The following is a 14,535-nucleotide window of genomic DNA, read 5'->3' on the forward strand; positions in this document are numbered from 1 at the left end:
TGAAGTGAGACAAGTGCTAACCACTGAACCCCTGGGCTGCCGTTAAGTTGTTGCGTTCAGCGTAAAACCCTGATTAAGCAGTTTGTTCTGGCCCTCGCTGTCGCTGCTGGATCCAAACATTCTAGATCTGGTTCAACGACGGGTCACATGAAACACAAAGTAACGCTATACGCTGATGAATTGCTTCTCTATGTATCAAACCAAGAAATGGAATTCAACTCGCACTCAATTTGCTACAACAATGATGCAAATGTTCTTGTTACAAATGAAACTCCATGAATTTAAATCTGCATTTTGCAGTGAGCAGCAACAGCTTTGCTTCCTGGGACTGACTGATCCCCACAGCCCAGCTTGCTAGTGGCTGAAGTTATCGCAGTCAAGATGATCTATTTCGATACTCTTTAAATGCTAAGCCTTTATAATGGGGGTGGCCCTTCCACTTTCCGACTGAGCGATTGGACCATAAGCTGCTGTTACTATTGGTCACTTTACCATGAAGGGAAGCGCTGCCCCACCCGGGGAAGCATCGCGCTGCCCCACCCGGGGAAGCATCGCCTCCCTCTTACCATCTCGGCTCTCCCAGTGGGCGCCAGAGCCTTTAAAAAGCCTTTAAAAACAACCCAATAATTAACCACTCAGTGTGAGTTCTCTGTAAATTTAGGACAAGTTTCAATCCAAGCGATTCCGGCCTCTCTCGGTAGCATCGGTAGCATCGATTCTGTCCTCGACCACTGCTGGAGCCTTGACCATGTGGTGTGAGAGCGGTCATCATGGGTTTATCTTATTGGCCTCTCCCGATTCACATCGCTTCAGAACTGGCGTTGCACACATTGGTCCTCCAACCATGGTCCGACAACGAAACTCCAACCAGAGTCAAGGATGATATCAGGCCCAGTTCCACACGTGATGAACACCAAATGATGAACAACCTCACCTCTAACCCTAACCCAAGATCATTCATGTGTGCTCCACCAACCCTCGATTCGGCTGCATTTTTCTAAGGTTAAATTAACTAAAATCTCTCCACGACTTGACTCGTTCTGTGACAGGTGGACGCTGACAGATGCATTCGTGATCCACCTGCTTTGGGCGAGTCCTCAGAAGGATTTTTGAAGCCCTCTCAAGCTTTCACTCGCTGTTAGCATGCTGAGGTGAAAGAAGACCACCTCACCCTCAACCTTCCGCTGGACCAGGGATCTGCTGCAGAGAAATTAGGTCCCCGCTACGACGCTGTGAATAAGCCCCTCCCATCATGTTTGAGTCCCAGGTACAGCAACAACTGAGGGCTGTGTAGAGGGTTAGGGTTGGGTTTAGGGGTTAGGGTTTATGGCTAGGGTCAGGGTCAGGGTTAGAGTTAGGGTTAGGGTTAGGGTTAGGGTTAGGGTCAGGGTTGGGATAAAACTTTTTTTGCACTGGCCTACTGATCGGGAAAGCAGGGGAGTGCGGAGGGTGAGGGCCCCCCCGGGGGGGGGGGGGGGGGGGGAAAGCTATTAGCCAGGGCTGGGGTTAGGGTTGGGGGAAGGTAGGGGTTGGGGTTAGGGTTAGGGTTAGGGGTTAGGGGCTAGGGTCAGGGTCAGGGTTAGAGTTAGGGTTAGGGTAGGGTTAGGGTTAGGGTTAGGGTTAGGGGCTAGGGTCAGGGTCAGGGTTAGAGTTAGGGTTAGGGTTAGGGTTAGGGTCAGGGTCAGGGTTAGGGTTAGAGTTAGGGTTAGGGTTAGGGTTAGGGTTAGGGGCTTAGGGTCAGGGTCAGGGTTAGAGTTAGGGTTAGGGTTTAGGGGTTAGGGTTAGGGTCAGGGTCAGGGTTAGGGTTAGAGTTAGGGTTAGGGTTAGGGTTAGGGTTAGGGTTAGGGGCTAGGGGTCAGGTCAGGGTTAGAGTTAGGGTTAGGGTTAGGGCTAGGGTCAGGGTCAGGGTTAGAGTTAGGGTTAGGGTTAGGGTTAGGGTTAGGGTTAGGGGCTAGGGTCAGGGTCAGGGTTTAGAGTTAGGGTTAGGGTTAGGGTTAGGGTCAGGGTCAGGGTTAGGGTTAGAGTAGGGTTAGGGTTAGGATTTAGGGTTTAGGGGTAGAGTTAGGGTTAGGGTTTAGGGGTAGGGTTAGGGCTAGGGTCAGGGTCAGGGTTTAGGGTTAGGGTTTAGGGTTTAGGGGTAGAGTTAGGGTTAGGGTTTAGGGGTAGGGTTAGGGCTAGGGTCAGGGTCAGGGTTAGGGTTGGGGTATTTTGGGTTAGGGTAACCCACATGAATAGGGTGGGGGGAGTTAAAGGTAGGTGTGTGTGTGTCTGTGTGTCTGTGTCTGTGTCTGTGTATGTGTGTGTGTGTGTGTGTGTGTGTGTGTGTGCAATATGTAAATCCAAGAAAGTTCTGTTTGAATGTCCAGGGTTGGGAGAACAATCTCAGTTGGGTTAGGGTTAGGCTTCTTCCAGTGCAACATTTGATGTTTTCAGCTGTTTTCCAGCTGAGGCAGCAGATCAGAGGTGAGATGCTGATTTTGTGTTTTCTTCAATCCAGAGTTCATTTCTGAAGGTCTCTGTGGAACAAGTTTGCCTTCACACCTCTGACTTCCTGTCCGTTGGTTACGTTTCTGCATCCTGTTGCTAGTTTCACAGCCTTGTTTCTGCAGAAGGTTCTTCCTGTCTGCTAAAGTTACCCCGAATATAATCATTCTGAAAGAAAATGCATTTACTTGACAGAGCACTTCTCACCCAGGTAACAAATCCCAAAGCACTTCCAAATGAAAGACATTCACAAATCAGTCAACCTAAAGGAAAAGAGAAAGCGCGAGATAATGGAGAGAACTGACAGTGCACCGGGGTGGGCTTACCCTAACCCTGACCCTTACCCCTACCCCTACCCCTACCCCTACCCCTACCCCTACCCTAACCCTAACCCTGACCCTAACCCTAACCCTAACCCTGACCCTAACCCTAACCCAGGGTGGGCTTACCCTAACCCTGTTTTTAGATTTGTTGGAGGTGGCGTTTGTGTGATGAGTGGAGGTGTCCTAGGTAGGGTGAGATGACTTCCTCTGGGTGGTCCATGGGCATCTGCTTGCCACCAGCAGGTGCTTTTGTGGGTCTGACCAGAGCTGTCTCCGCTGTGGGACCTTTTCAAAACGGTGGTTTAAAGATGCTGAAAATTGGTCCGTAGCCTGTCAGACCATTGGAGTCTGAAAAACTACTAAATTCTGTTTACCTCTAAACTCAGAACTGCACCCATTTACTCTGTTCTGAGTCTCATTTATGTTTCATGACATGCTCCTCACCCTTTTATTTTATCCTGTTCTTAGTCTATCGTATCTTGTTCTTTTCTTGGATTCAGTTGTTCCCTTCGTCCTGTCTTGTACATTCCTTTTTCTCTTTCTCCTGGAGTGAATTGTCTTTATCATTATCTTTCCCATATATAAGCATTTATATCTTCAGAAGTGACTTTTCACACTACATTGGTATCCAGTATCTGTGAAGTTACATGTCATCACACTAAAAAGTTCCGTGTCTTCAAACGTATTTTTAACGTGTTGATTTGTGTTCGCGGTTCCCCTCCTGGCCTCCAGGTGGCAGCGTCTCAATAGGGTGAACGTGCGCAGGGCCGGAAATGACGTCTTCATCGTGATCTGAGACTGGCGGCGGGGTGGTTGTGTTGTTAGCCGAACAGCGGTCTTCTCTGCATCTGAAACAACGGCACTGTGGGTACAAAAGCCGCACATTTAGCCTCAGGACAACCACATAATATAAATGTAAAAAAATCCCAGTCAGATAAACATTTTCAGGCGATTCGGGTTGGTGCAATTGCTGTAAGGCTAATTAGCCAGCATAGGCTAACGCTCGCCGTCGTCTTACGGCTTTGTTCAAAGTTTGCTTCTCGCTGCCTGTTGTTCTGGGTCGTTTTTCATAGACATGTTAAACTAACTAAGGTAAAGTGCAGCGTTGACAGACGATTTGCCGCTGAATCGAAGTCATCTTTGCTGGCTTTTAAGGAAAAGTCTTCCTCTATGTAAGGACAGCTTCTAGCGTTGTCTTCCCTTTATCAGACCTAAAACTATTTTGTCTAGTTTATAATTATGTCAGAGCATTTTAACTTGCTTATCTTTTGTCACATAAGCAACTTGATGTGAACAAGCTTGTAGCTGTGAACATTTATTTGCTGACGTTGCCTTGGCGACAGTATCCTGGCGCCACGGACGATATTTATTTTTATAGGATTAAGATTTATTTTGTCATTATCAATCTTTTTTTATATATAGTTAAAGGACTTTAAGTCAGCGATGAATGTAAAAGTGTAACGTCAAGTTAACCTGATGATGCGTTCAATGACGTGTTGGAAAATCCGTCTCCTGCCTACTGATGTTTGTGTGTTGGTGTGTGTGTGCATGCTTTTAGTCCAATGGGAGACAGCGATGACGAGTTTGACAGGAGGGCGTCGGGATAAATTCAGGAGAGAGCGGAGCGACATGGAGAGGTCAAGAGAGAGGAGGACAGGAGGAGGGATGAGTGGCAAGACAGGTGTGCACACCTGAACACACACCTGAACACACACCCTGCTCGTGGCGCGGCGTCTGCGTATGGAACAGAATTTGTGTGTCTGTACAGAGAGTGGGACCGGAAGCAGAGAGAGGAGGCGGGGATTATGACCGTGGTCGGCGAGAGCGGTTCTCTCCATCCAGACACATCAGCCCTCAGCACAAACGCATGAGGAGAGACTGGTGGGTGCTGGGCCACAGGACACAGATCAAACTTCACTTTCTGTTAAGAAAATTCACCTTTTAGTGTTTAACCCAGCATAAGGCAGAATTATACATTTTTAAATAGTCCAATTTTTTTGTGCTTCTTATTTTCAGGGAAGACCACCGGGGGGAGCCATACCGGTACGAGCTGCCGTACGGGGGCGGTGGTGGCATCTACCCAGGGATGGGGCCTCAGGGCTGGCACCCGGACTTCCCTCCCATGCACCCCCACCCTGGAGGTCATCCGCTGCAGGGCAGGTGAGATGTTACCCCCAGCAGCTTCTCTGTCCATGGGCAGGAGCAGTAAATGGAATTTTTCGCATACATGCGTGTCAGGTTGGGGATGGTAGATCCAGATCTTCCTCCTCCGGGACCACCCACCCTGAAGAGTTTTAAGGTAAAAGAAGGCTGTTGTCAGCTTTGTTGCTGTCCTGAAGCATCTTCTGAGCGTGCTTCTCGGCACTCACACACGTCTGTTGCAGGAGTTCCTGTTGAACATGGACGACAATTGTGGACGAGACAGAGTCGGTCAAGCGCTACAACCAGTACAAGCTGGACTTCAGGCGGCAGGCAGCTGCAGGACTTCTTTCTCCAGCACAAAGACCAGGAGTGGTTCCGCTCCAAGTACCACCCAGATGACATGGCAGCGAAGAGGGCGGAGTCTCTGGCCGCCCTCAAGGCGCGCCTGCGTGTCTTTCTCTTCCTGCTGGACAACAGCTGGCTGGATGATGTGCTGCTGGACACGGACCACGCCCCCGCCATCATCAAGCTCATGGACGCAGGTAGACGCGACGGGAACCCTAACCCAGACTCTTTCGGTTTCTCATGTTGGAATTTGGTTCCCCCACAGCTGTGATCAAGATGGAGGGAGGAACAGACTTTGACCTCCAGGTCCTCGAGGTACCGACTGCACTTGTGGTCAGTGGAGGGGAGGAGACCAGGGCAGGACGGGAGGGAGCCAGGAAGCCACGATGGGAGGAAACGGCGTCGCTCCGGCCAATACGGAGGACCCGGGAAGTCAGGGGGAGGGAGGCGCAGCAGCAGGAAGGGGCGGGACAGGAAGGGCTCGAAACAGGTCTGGACGAAGTACTGGAGTACCGAAGTAACTGTACTGCAGTACTGCAGTAACTGTACTGCCAGTTACTGTAGTGAAATACTGAAATAACTGTACTACAGTACTGCAGTAACTGTACTGCAGTACAGTTACTGCAGTACAGTTACTGCAGTAACTGTACTGCAGTTACTGTAGTGAAATACTGAAATAACTGTACTACAGTACTGCAGTAACTGTACTGCAGTACTGTAGTACAGTCTGTACTGTTACTGAGGAATCGTCTTGTAAAAATTGTGGATTTGGGCCGGCTCTCTTGATTGGACCACATTGGTCACATGGTGTTTCCTGCCCTGGCAGAATGGAGCGGACGGAGGTGAAGAAGAGGATGAGGAAGAAGTGAAGATGACAAAGAAAGTGGGTCAGAGGTGCGATTCTGCCACTGGAACTTGCAGGACAGTGTCGGTTCTAAACTCCGCCCTCCTCTCAGGACAGAAAGAGGAAGCGCAGCCTGTCAGTGGACAGCGGACCGAGGGCAGCGCCTCAGACTCAGGACTCCTCCCACTCTGATGGAGAGAAGGAGGAGGAGGAGGAGGATGGAGAGGAAGGTACGCCTCGTGCTTTCAGTCTGGCCCCAATCAGGTCAGAGGGTTAGGCTGTTTATGTGTGTGTGTGTGTGTGTGTGCGCACAGAGCACCGGAAAGAGCGAGGCAAGGAAAGGGAGAAGCTGGCGCCGGTGAAGCCCCGCCCCCTCCACCTCACCACGTCCCTGTTCATCCAGGAGCCTCCCTCCAGAGGTTGTCCGAAGGACGAGATCACTGCTGTAGGTACACACACACACACACCCACACACACACACCTGAGATTCCTCTGTCCCACACACACACATCTGAGATCCTCTATCACACACACACACACACCTGAGATCCTCTATCACACACACACACACACACCTGAGATCCTCCTATCACACACACACACACACACCTGAGATCCTCTATCACACACACACACACACACACTGAGATCCTCTATCACACACACACACACACATCTGCGATCCTCCTGTCCCAACAAACACACACCTGAGATCCCTTTACCACACACACACACACCACAACTCTGAGATCCTCTATCCCCCCCCCACAACACAACACACATCTGAGATCCTCTACCCCCCCCCACACACACACACACACGGCCTGTTGTGTACCTGTAACCAAACACAGCCAGTCGTTCCATCCACCAGGAAGTCCTTGAGCTGGTGTTCCTGTTTGCAGTTGTGGTCACAGGTATCCCGGGCTTCCTGCGGGTGGGCGCTTGTCAGACCCTCAGCCTGAGAGAGAGTGAGCCTGAGGCTGCACTGGGCATGATGGGATGTGCGTCGTGGGGTTGTTGACAATATTTATTGTGTTCAGGTTCTTCAGGCGGTGGCTGGGTGACATCGACCGCAGCGTGTAACATCCAGGAGACCTGGCTGGAACCTTCAGAACATCAGGGTACCTGGCCGACACCTTTCCACGCCCCTCCCTCCTGGCTAATGCTAATGCTAACCCTGCTAACGCCGCCCTCTCAGCTCAGGGACTGCGAACTGTCCCCCGTGGTCAACAGCGACCTGTGTCGCCGCGTTTCGCTCGGTCAACGGCCTCACCCACCACAAAACCCGTGGTCAGGAACGATATCCGGCTGTCAGCCCGACTCATCCAGAGCCTGGACCAGAGGGCGGAGCTTTGGGCCGGACAGGTACCGGTCTGCCACAGCAGCATCACCGATGAAGATGATCCGATCCCACCCTGTCGTGGTTCAGGAGAGTCCTGAGAGTGTGTGTGTGTGCGTTGTGGTTGCAGAGGGAGACCAACCCTGTCCTGAAGAACATCACTGATCACCTGATAGAGGAGGTGAGTGCAGAGGAGGAGGAGCTGGCCGGGACCTCAGGGAGCAACAGCGATGAAGACTCCTCAGGACGTTACCGTGGAAACAGATGATGTGCTCCTCAAGGTGGGAGGAGCTGCAGCTTCATGTGTGGGGTCACTCAGACACTCGTGTGTGTGTGTGCTCTGTGGTGTTCAGGTGCTGGACCGGCTCCTGCTCTACCCTGCGTCTGGTTCACTCTGTGGACTACTACAACTTCTGTGAGTATCCTGCAGAAGACGAGGATGCCTCATCGCTGTGGGCTGATGCACGTAAGAGGAACTCTGCCCGTGGCCAAGATCACGCCAGCCGAGGGTACACGCACGCACGCACGCACGCACACACACCTCGTGGACGCGGCTGCAGTGTGTAAAGCGGCATGTTGTCTCTGGACAGTGGGTGAACATCAGAAGATGTGTGAGGAGCGTCTGGCGCCTCTGCTGAACCCTCTGGAGACTCGAATGATTGAAGATGCTTCAAAGCTGGGCAAGAAGCCTCCCCGAGCAGGAGGTACGTGTTTATGGAGCTATACGCTTTAAACCCAGCCTTGTGAGGACATCACCAGCTGGTCTCACCTGATCATCCTTGGAGACGTGAGGCAGAAGTGATGTTGCAGCTCAAATGCTGATTTAGTGTGTGGTGTGTGTGTGTGTGTGTGGTGCGTTTGTGTGTGGTGTGTTTGTGTGGTGTGTGTGCGCGCATCTCAATTGTGTGTGTGTGTGCAGGTGGAGACGTTCCTGTCGGCCAACTCCGTGGAGCTCAGTAAAGACAAATGGTTGTGTCCCTCGAGTGGGAAAAAGTCAAGGTGACTGATCTGCAGTGTACCGCGGTGATGAGTGGTGGGGTTACCGTGGTAACCATCGCTGCTTGTCTCGCTTAGGCGCCAGAGTTGTGCGAAAACATATCCTCAAACAAACACGCAGCGGAAGGTGGCTGCTGTCGACAGGAAGTGGGAGTCTTCAACAACTACCTGCTTGCTGAGCCAAGAGGCCAACCCCCCCTGAGAAACAAGCCCCTCCCACCAGCAGCACAAGGTGGGCGATGGCGCTGGAAACCTTCAACTTGCTACTCTTGATAAACGTGTTGCTCCCTTTTAGCAACGCCACCCGGAATGCAGGATTCCTGCTCAGTCGCCCAGCAGCAAAGCCTTCTGGGATATCCACCGGGAGTCAGACCCCCCTGCCTGCTTTCCCTGGTATGAGCTTGGTCATGTGACTTGGTCACGTGACTCAGATTCCAACGCTGACATCCGGTCAAAGTGTGTGTGTTGTCTGCTGCACAGGTGTGGCGCCTCCTTCCTCCGAACCAGTTTGGGGGGGGCGTGGTAACTATGACAACTTCAGAGGTCACGTGGGGGGCGGGGGGGGTTCCGAAACAGCGAAACAGCAGGTGGGGAAAAACACTCAAACACATCTCGTTATGGTTGCTCCAGCAGCTCCAGATTTATTGATTGTGTGTGTTTGTGGCTTTTCCTGTGTGGTGTGTGTGTGTGCGCGTGCGTGTGTGTGCGTGTTGTGTGTGTGCAGGGGCCTGCGAGGGGATCCCCGCTCTATCATTGAGTACAGAGACCTTGATGCTCCCGATGACCTTGACTTTTCTGAACACTCGACCTTCAGGACCTTGCAAATGTTATTCCTACATTTCCCATGATGTTTCACCTTTTTAAATATGTACCAATATTTCTGTCAAGTGAATGTTTCTTTCCAGTGTGTTTCATGATATCTTCTGTTGCCGTGGTGACAGACTGTCGATCCTCACGCATCGTTTCCAGTGTTTTATCACGTCTTCGCTCGCAGGAACGTCTCCATTCACACTTTTTATCCTCAGCAGAAATGTCCATTTTAATACAATAAAGTGAGTCAGAACGTGCAGCAACTCCTTCACTGTCAGCGGGTCTGATGTGGCCCCACCCAGGTGGGGGACCATCCAGGTGGGGGCCCACCCGGGTGGGGGCGACTGTGTTTATCACCACACAGGAACATGTCACCTGTGTGGGCGGAGCCTGCTGGCTGTCTTCATCCCCTGTCATCGTTCCACAGGTGACCAACATGCTCCAGAACCATCGGTTTGTCTCTACAGAGGAGGCGTGTCCTCAGAGTGTCTGGAATTCCTCCTAATCTTGTTAAACACTGCTGTGTGTGTGTGTGGGTGTGTGTGTACAGGTGACACACACACACACACACTAAACTTCTGAGGAACACATTTTGTCCGGTCCTCAAACTCAGATTGGTTTGGAGGTCACAGCTGGTGAAGGTCAAGAGGGACGGTCCTCATAAGGCCAGACATTCCCAGGTGTGTGTGTGTGTGTGAGCGATTAGTGAAACTTGCTGACTGTGCAGGACCGACTCCTAATCTTCCTCCTCACTTTTCCTTCATCACTTCCTCTGCACGTCTTTCCTTCCTGCCTCTCGTTTATTCCTTCGTCTGACTTTCTTTGGGTCTCCTCTTCCTGGTTCTTGCCGAACGCCCCCGTGCCCCCCCAGGGCCCCCCAGGAACGCGGTGAATGTCGTGCACATCCCGGCGCTCCATGTTGGGAGCTGATGGGATGCTGAATCGTCTAATCCTTTTATCCCTGTCGGTCACCCCGCTGATCCCAGCTCTCCTTCGCCATCCCTCTTTTTCCTCAAGCGTTAAAGGAGTTCACCTTTGAAGGGGGGAATATTGCTGTTTCCATGGCGATGAGTTGAGTGGACGGAGGTGAGCCGAGCGACGGTGACAGGTGAGACCGAAGCAGCGTCCGTTTCCTGTCGTCGGGAAAAGAGAAACATTTCAAAACGAGAAGATGCTGAATGAAAATACTGCAGTGCCCAGAGCAGAGTGTGTGTTTCATGTGTGTGTGTGTTTCATGTGTGTGTGTTTCATGTGTAGTGTTTCAAGTGTGTGTGGTTTCATGTGTGTGTGGTTCATGTGTGTGTGTTTCATGTGGTGTGTTTCATGTGTGTGTGTGTTCATGTGTGTGTGTGTTTCATGTGTATGTTTCAAATGTGTGTTTCGTGTGTGTGTGTTTCATGTGTATGTGTGTTTCGTGTGTGTGTGTGTTCATGTGTATGTGTTTCAAATGTGGTGTGTGTTTCAGGGTGTGTGTGTTTCTGTGTATGTGTGTTTCATGTGTATGTGTGTTCATGTGTGTGTCTGTTTCGGTGTGTGGTTTCATGTGTATGTGTGTTTCATGTGTGTGTGTTTCATGTGTATGTGTTTCAAAGTGTGTGTGTTTCGTGTGGTGTGTGTTTCATGTGTATGTGTTTCAAATGGTGTGTGTGTGTTTTAAATGTGTGTCTGTGTGTTTCATGTGTGTGGTGTTTCGTGTGTGGGGGTTGTTTCAAATGTGTGTGTTTCATGTGTGTGTGTGTGTTCATGTGTGTGTGTTTCGTGTGGTGTGTTTCAAATGTGTGTTTCGTGTGTTGGGTGTGTGTGTTTCAAATGTGTGTGTTCGTGTGTGTGTGTGTGTTTCATGTGTGTGTGTGTTTCATGTGTATGTGTTTCAAATGTGTGTGTGTGTTCATGTGTGTGTGTTTCATGTGTATGTGTTTCAAATGTGTGTGTGTGTTTCATGTGTGTGTGTGTTCGTGTGTGTGTGTGTTCATGTGTATGTGTTTCAAATGGTGTGTGTGGTTTCATGTGTGTGTGTTTCATGGTATGTGTGTTTCATGTGTGTGTGTGTTTCATGTGTGTGTCTGTTTCATGTGTGTGTGTTTCATGTGTATGTGTGTTTCATGTGTGTGTGTGTTTCATGTGTGTGTGTGTTTCATGTGTATGTGTTTCAAATGTGTGTGTGTGTGTTTCATGTGTGTGTGTTTCAAATGTGTGTGGGTGTTCATGTGTATGTGTTTCATGTGTATGTGTTTCAAATGTGTGTGTGTGTTTTAAATGTGTGTCGTGTGTTTCATGTGTGTGTTTCGTGTGTGTGGTGTTTAATGTGTGTTTTCATGTGTGGTGTGTGTTTCATGTGTGTGTGTGTGTCGTGTGTGTTCAAATGTGTGTGTTCATGTGTGTGTGGTGTGTGTGGGTGTGTGTTTCAAAGCGTAAGCGTAAACTGCGTCGACAGACATGTGTTCGTTGTGAGCAGGACACTTGTGTAGGAGTATTACACTGTAGTACTACTACGGTACTACAACAGTACTACGACAGTACTACTGCAGTACCACTACAGTACTACGACAGCACTACGGCAGTACTACGACAGTACTACGACAGTACTACTGCAGTACCACTACAGTACTACGACAGCACTACGGCAGTACTACACAGTACTACGACAGTACTAATCAGTACGCGACTACTGCAGTACCACTACAGTACTACGACAGCACTACGGCAGTACTACGGCAGTACTACGACAGCACTACGGCAGTACTACGACAGCACTACGACAGTACTACGGCAGCACTACGACAGCACTACGACAGCACTACGACAGCACTACGACAGCACTACGGCAGTACTACGACAGTACTACGACAGTACTACTGCAGTACCACTACAGTACTACGACAGCACTACGGCAGTACTACGACAGTACTACGACAGCACTACGGCAGTACTACGACAGTACTACGACAGTACTACGGCAGCACTACGACAGCACTACGACAGCACTACGACAGCACTACGGCAGTACTACGACAGCACTACGACAGCACTACGGCAGTACTACGGCAGTACTACGACAGCACTACGACAGCACTACGGCAGTACTACGACAGCACTACGGCAGTACTACGACAGTACTACTGCAGTACTACGACAGCACTACGGCAGTACTACGACAGTACTACGACAGTACTACTGCAGTACCACTACAGTACTACGACAGCACTACGGCAGTACTACGACAGTACTACGACAGTACTACTGCAGTACCACTACAGTACTACGACAGCACTACGGCAGTACTACGACAGCACTACGGCAGTACTACGGCAGTACTACTACAGTACTACTGCAGTAGTACTACAGTACTACTACAGTACCACACCTGGTGTGACCGCTCTTTGCCAACAGGAAGTGAGACGCCCACATGGCTAAAGTAGCTCCATCAGTCCAGACACCTGTCTGCACCTTAACTCCACCCACCATCGTTGTGCAACACATGGAGGCGGAGCCAAGGTGACGAGAGCTTCCAGATGGTTCCACACCTGAAGGTTCCTGTTCCTCACCTGTTTGTGTGCTTCCTTTCAGAGTTGGACGTCTGTTCAACGTCAACAACAGCAACAACAAGGACGAGGACGAGTGAGGCACCCCCCCGCAGATACACACTCATACACACACTCGTACACACACTCATACACACACTCGTACACACACTCATACACACACTCGTACACACACTCATACACACACTCATACACACTCATAAACACACACGTAAACACACTCATACACACACTCATAAACACACACATGCACACACACGTGCACACATCGTAGCAGAAGCACAGATGCTTTGATCTGACACATGAAGCCACGCCCACAGAAATCAGCTGTTGTCTTTCAGAGAACTCAAGAAGAAACAGAAGAAAGAAAGCAGCAGAAGAAGAAGAGAAGAGAAGAAGAAGAAGTAGGTCGGGAGCGTCCGTCACGTCGCTGTGAAAAGAGAATCAGTCACAGCTCCTCTGTTTTCCTAGGAAAGAGAAGAAGGAGAAAGAAGAGAAGAAAGAAGAGAAGAAGAAAGAAGAGAAGAAGAAAGAAGAGAAGAAAAATGAGCCGTGCGTTAAACTAATATTGACCAATAAATCGGGATCGGAGAACGATCATTAATGGCAGTGATTGTGTGTGTGTGTGTGTGTGTGTGTGTGTGGTGTGTGTGTGTGTGTGTGGTGTGTGTGTGTGTGTGTGTGTGTGTGTGGCTGTTTTCAGTCCTAAAGAGGTGACGGTGATTGATCCAGCAGGTAACACCTACTACTACTGGCTGTTTGTGATCACCATGCCCGTCATGTACAACTGGACCCTGATCATAGCCAGGTGACACTCTCACACACACACACACACACTCACACACTCACACTCTCACATTCACACACTCACACACTCACACTCACACTCTCACACACTCACAATCTCACACTCACACTCTCACACACTCTCACACACACCACACACACTCTCACACACACACACACACACACACACTCTCACACTCTCACACACTCACACTCTCACACTCACAATCTCACACACTCTCACACACTCTCACACACTCTCACGCTCACACACACACACACACTCTCCACACACACACACACACACACGCTCTCACACTCTCACACACTCACAATCTCACACTCACACTCTCACACACTCTCACACACTCTCACACTCTCACACACTCACACTCTCACACTCACACACTCTCACACTCACACTCTCACACTCTCACACTCTCACACTCACACACACACACTCTCACACTCACACACTCTCACACTCACACTCTCACACTCTCACACTCTCACACACTCTCACACTCACACTCTCACACACTCTCACACTCACTCACACACACACCACACACACACTGAGGGTTTCGTGTGTGTGTGTGTGTGTGCTGCAGGGCATGTTTTGAGGAGCTCCAGACTGACTATGTGTGTACTGGTTCATCGTGGACTTCATCTGTGACCTGACCTACGTAGCGGACATGGTCTTCAGAACCAGGACGGGTCTGAACACCAACACAGACTTTGTGTGGTTGTTGTTGTTGTTGTTGTTGTTGTTGTTGTTGAAAGCCCGTGTGTTTGTTTCCTCGCCAGGTTACCTGGAACAGGGTCTTCTGGTGAAGGATGAGCAGAAACTGCGTGAGCGTTACACAAGCAGCTTCCAGTTCAAACTGGATCTGATCTCCATGATTCCCACTGATCTGCTGTATC

At 50.2% G+C, this 14,535-nt stretch overlaps 1 long non-coding RNA gene and 2 pseudogenes across 1 annotated transcript; all 3 read left to right on the plus strand.

The window, feature by feature from the left end:
• The first annotated feature begins 4,369 nt into the window (after window positions 1-4,369).
• LOC101073343 (serrate RNA effector molecule homolog) lies at window positions 4,370-8,319 on the plus strand (annotated as a pseudogene).
• A 604-nt stretch (window positions 8,320-8,923) lies between these two features.
• LOC115250752 (uncharacterized) lies at window positions 8,924-9,542 on the plus strand. Its single transcript, XR_003889335.1, has 2 exons — window positions 8,924-9,060; window positions 9,198-9,542. It is a non-coding gene; the product is annotated as an uncharacterized lncRNA (long non-coding RNA).
• A 549-nt stretch (window positions 9,543-10,091) lies between these two features.
• LOC101080244 (cyclic nucleotide-gated channel rod photoreceptor subunit alpha-like) overlaps window positions 10,092-14,535 on the plus strand; it is an 8,302-nt pseudogene continuing 3,858 nt past the window's right edge.

This window comes from Takifugu rubripes, chromosome 8 (genome assembly GCF_901000725.2).
Source record: "Takifugu rubripes chromosome 8, fTakRub1.2, whole genome shotgun sequence".
NCBI lineage: Eukaryota > Metazoa > Chordata > Actinopteri > Tetraodontiformes > Tetraodontidae > Takifugu > Takifugu rubripes.